The 4,860-nt window shown below is 38.8% G+C and overlaps 1 non-coding gene across 1 annotated transcript; it reads right to left on the bottom strand.

The window, feature by feature from the left end:
- Window positions 1-2,988: 2,988 nt before the first annotated feature.
- LOC115837384 lies at window positions 2,989-3,092 on the bottom strand. Its single transcript, XR_004032433.1, has one exon. It is a non-coding gene; the product is annotated as a U6 spliceosomal RNA (small nuclear RNA).
- Between the last annotated feature and the right edge of the window lie 1,768 nt (window positions 3,093-4,860).

The following is a 4,860-nucleotide window of genomic DNA, read 5'->3' as shown; positions in this document are numbered from 1 at the left end:
AATTAACATAAAATAGCCAAGTCAAATTCAGATACATTCCCTTAGATAATTAAATAATCCTTGGTTAAGCCTGTTTAAAAAAAAAAAACACTATGACATTGAAGTTTCCTCCTTTTTGCCAAGCTACCTTTTTGCCTTATTTCCAAGTTTTAAATACTTTTATTTAACAGCCTCTTTTTGTGATCATAAATAACCTCTGGAGATTATTCTTGATCACTCACATATAAAGCTAGTTTCATATTTTGTCATGATAGTTCACATAGTTCACATAGCAAGAGGTATTAACTAACTGTATATACTTCCTTGAACATTCAGTATTGAGCAACTACAGAGGCCAAATAATTAAATTCTGTCAGGTAATTTCATTAGGGAATATAGGATTCAATTCTTTAAAAGCCGTTATTTTTTTCTTCTATCCCAAGACTACAAAACCAAGCCCCCAAAATTCTATCCACCAAGTTTACACTGTCATTACTAATAGATTCTGGTGAATTTCTTTCTACTTGAAGTCTCCAAATGCTCTTGAGGTCCCTGGCTGGCTAATAAGTGGTATTGCTCATCACTTGTGAGGCTTTAACCACAAACCAGGTTGATTTTTTCTTTGAGTGGGAGTGGGCAGTGAAATTTGTAGTCATTGTTTTCACATCTTGCTCCTTAATGATGAGCTTTCCATATTTGATTAAATGTCATTTTGATATGGACAGGAGGCAGGGAAATACTAAGTAGAAGACGGCGGTTCCCTGGCAAAGGCTCCACCCTCAAGCCTGGAAACTGCTACCCTAAATGAGAATAGTTATTGCTGTTTTCCTACCCAAACGTTGCTTTTTCCAAATCACCCTGGCCCGCCATGCCCCCATCCTGTGTACCCATAAAAACCCCAAACTCCTCTGGCAGAGGAGCAAAGCAGCCCAGCAGAGAAGGAGAGAAGAAAAGAAGCATCTGAATATCAAAGAGGCAGCTGGACGGTCAGAGAGGAGTTTGGCTGGGAATGGCCAAACTCCAGGGGAAGCTTATCTTCCCACTCCATCCCCTTTCCAGCTCCCTATCCCACTGACAGCCACCTCCATCAATCAATAAAACCTCTGCATTCACCATCATTCAAGTTTGTGTGACCTGTCTTCCTGGATGCTGGGACAAAGACCCAGGTACCAAGAGAGCAGGTTATAAAAAGCTGTTGCCCCAACTCTCCACTGAGCTGGTTAACACTTAGCTGTCCATGGATGGCAACTGCTAAAAGAGCATTAATTGTAACACATCCCTAGGTGCTACCATGGGGCTGGAGCCCAAAAACGCTCACCCAGGCGCCAGCACCCCCTTGCCTGCATGCTCCCACTCCTGCATGGGGTTTGTGTGGTGGCTGAGTAAATGAGCCACACCCATGTTGCCCGAGAAGGGGTCCAAAGAACTCTCCCATCTCAATTTATTCTCAAATGTGACTCTAGGGTGGGCTTTATATGATGAGGTCAAAATTGAAGACAGTAAAATTCTCTGTTGAGGTGCAATACATAATTATTTTTTTCTTTTTTTGAGACCGAGTTTCACTCTTTTTGCCCAGGCTGGAGTGCAATGGCATGATCTCGGCTCACTGCAACCTCCATCTCCTGGGTTCAAGTGATTCTACTGCCTCAGCCTCCGGAGTAGCTGGGATTACAGACATGCACCACCACGCCTGGCTAATTTTGTATTTTTAGTAGAGAAGGGGTTTCACCATGTTGGCCAGGCTGGGCTCGAATTCCTGGCCTCTGGTGATCTGGCTGCCTCAGCCTCCCAAAGTGCTAGGATTACAGTCGTGAACCACCGCACCCAGCTGCAATACATAATTTTTTAATAAGAAGTTGATCAGTGTTTTTCATATAAGTAAAATAATACTATGAACAGTGAGAGCACAGACAAATATCCAGGGCTTTCCAATTTATTCTGTAATGTGTACAGTCTCAGAAATAAATGTGTGAGTAATATTTTATTTATAAAATTTATCCTTTAGATGAGTCCATGCCCTTTGCAGGCACATGGATGAAGCTGGAAACCATCATTCTCAGCAAACTATCACAAGAACAGAAAACCAAACACCGCATGTTCTCACTCATGAGTGGAAGTTGAACAATGAGAACACATGGCCATAGGGAGGGGAACATCACACACCGGGGCCCATTGAGGGGGTGAGGGGCTAGGGGAGGGGTAACATTAGGAGAAATACCTAATGTAGGTGACGTGTTGATGGGTGCAGCAAACCACCATGGCACGTGTATACCTATGTAACAAAACTGCACGTTCTGCACATGTACCTCAGAACATAAAGTATAATAAAAAAATTTTAAAAAATAAAATGTATCCTTTAATTTGACTATTCTTTTGATCAATTCTTACAATAGTGTTGAACTAAGAAAGAAAGTCAAGAAAACAATTATTTGGTACATCTCTACATTTATAAAACAAAAGAAAAAATCTTCATGATTTTCTAGGGGTCTTGTGGGAAATTTCAAAGATAGTTTTTATGTGTGAAGAAAATCCTCTAATTTTTATTTTTCTGAATCTAGGATGTCATTGTGGGAAAGCAAAACCAAGAGTTATTGGAGTACTTTAGATCACCTATTAATATAGGGTCAGATGTGCCTGATAAACAATTAACTCAATATCTGTTGATCAAAATGACAATACAATATTTTAAATAACAAGAATATGATGACACAAAAGAAAGGAGTCTTAGCTTTTCAGCAAATGAAGAACTTTAAGTTTCTGCTGCTTAATAATCAAGGGCTTGAAAAAATGACCATAAAATACAGAAAACTCTTTTGATGGGATATGGAATTTCTGCTATGTTGTCAGGCCAGATAGAATGTAAAGGCATAAACTTTTACTACCCTTTGTTAAGAGCAGAACAAACAGTTTGAGATACACTGTTAGTTCAGTACATAGAAAACCAAATTCTAGTTTTACATTAATATAGTAGTTAGCAAGAAAGGATTTATTAGCTCCTTGCTCTATTTTTTTTTAATGGAACACATCATGATTTTGTGTCATCCTTGTGCAGAGGCCATGCTAACCTTCTTGTATCATTCCAATGTTAGTGTACGTGCTGCCTAACTGAACACCCTGCCCTATTTCTGTTGTATTTTTTTGAGACAGGGTCTTGTTTTGTCACCCAGGCTGGAGTGCAGTGCATGCTTATGGTTGACTGCAGCCTCTGTCTACTGGCCTGTCCTATTTAAAAAACAATCTTACAAATAAACTCGTCAAAATTGAGGGAATGTTGTCAACATTTGAGTATATTTTATTGTTTCTTTTTCAACTCATTATTTGCAGTGAGGCAAATAAATTGTTTTCTACTTACAACTTTCTATGTCTATTCAAGATTTGTTTTACACAATTTGTTTTCGCATTCTAGAAGAACCAAACCTTTTAGTTTAAGACAGAAAATATTTCCATTACCTCGCATTCATAGTCACACTTTTCTGCTACTATTGCTTTAGTATAGTCTTTGATTATTTGTATAAATTCTAACTTTCAGTCAAAGTAGCTGATTTCTATTTCATAGAGAAAACTAGAAGGGGATATAGAAGTATCTATTATACACAGTTTAGCAAATTAACAAAACTAATGAAATCACCTCCTAGAGTCACCCACATCCATTTTTCAGTCCTTTAAATCAGAGTAAACACAATCATTAGTAAAACACAGTCATTAACATGAACAACAGATATATCCACTATAAGAAACAAAGTGTATATATTCAAAATATGTTGTGTGACCAAATTTTAGTATTCTATTTCCCTTAAAAATTATCTAGGTGTCCAAGTTGTCTATTAAATAACTTGATCTAAGAATAGACTAAGGATTTAAAGTTAAATAAGGATCTTAGTTATGTTGACAAACTACAACTTACCGTATTCTAATTTAAGAATTTAGACCATTTGTATTCACATAGCTTAATGTGGGGACTTAGAACGGAGACTCCTCCATGTTAATTTGACTTACTTATTGTTTAAGAAATTCTTGCCCAGAAATGTAAAGCTATAAACCAATATATAACTTTACTACCTGCTTCAGGAAATTCCTGAAAAGCAACTTATCTATATAGTTTGTTCATCTGGCCAAGTGGTTCTTCCATCAGGATAATAGATTGCTTATCTGGCCAAATATGCAGCTTATTAAAAAAATTACTTACAGACTGGGCATGGTGGCTCATGCCTGCAATCCCAGCACTTTGGGAGGCTGAGCTGGGCAGATCACTTGAGGTCAGGAGTTCAATACCAGCCTGGCCAACATGGCAAAAGCCCGCCTCTACTAAAAATACAAAAATAAGGCTGGGCACGTTGGCTCACACCTGATCCAGCACTTTAGGAGGCAGAGGCGGGTGGATCACCTGAGGTCAGGAGTTCGAGACCAGCCTGGCCAACATGGTGAAACCCTGTCTCTACTAAAAACAAAAAACAACAAAACAAAGCAAACAAAAAAAACTAGCCAGGCGTGGTGGCAGGTGCCTGTAATCCCAGCTACTCAGGAGGCTGAGGCAGGAGAATTGCTTGAACTTAGGAGGTGGAGGTTGCAGTGAGCTGAAATCTCACCATTGCACTCTAGCCTGAGCGACAAGAGCGAAGCTCCAACTCAAAAAAAAAAAAAAAAAAAAAAAAAAAAAAAAAAAAAAAATTAGCAGGGTGTGGTGGCAGGTGCCTGTAATCTCAGCTACTTGGGAGGCCAAGGCAGGAAAATCACTTCTTGAGTCCAGGAGGCGGAGGGTGCAGTGAGCCAAGATCATACTACTGTACTCCAGCCTGGGCAACAGAGCAAGACTTTGTCTCAAAAAAAAAAAAAAAAAAAAAAAGAAAAAGAAAAATTACTTATCAAGGCTTATGTCAAGAA

Source organism: Nomascus leucogenys, chromosome 11 (assembly GCF_006542625.1).
Source record: "Nomascus leucogenys isolate Asia chromosome 11, Asia_NLE_v1, whole genome shotgun sequence".
Taxonomy (NCBI): domain Eukaryota; kingdom Metazoa; phylum Chordata; class Mammalia; order Primates; family Hylobatidae; genus Nomascus; species Nomascus leucogenys.
The sequence above is the reverse complement of the archived record's forward strand: the minus strand, read 5'-3'. Positions and strand labels throughout refer to the sequence as shown.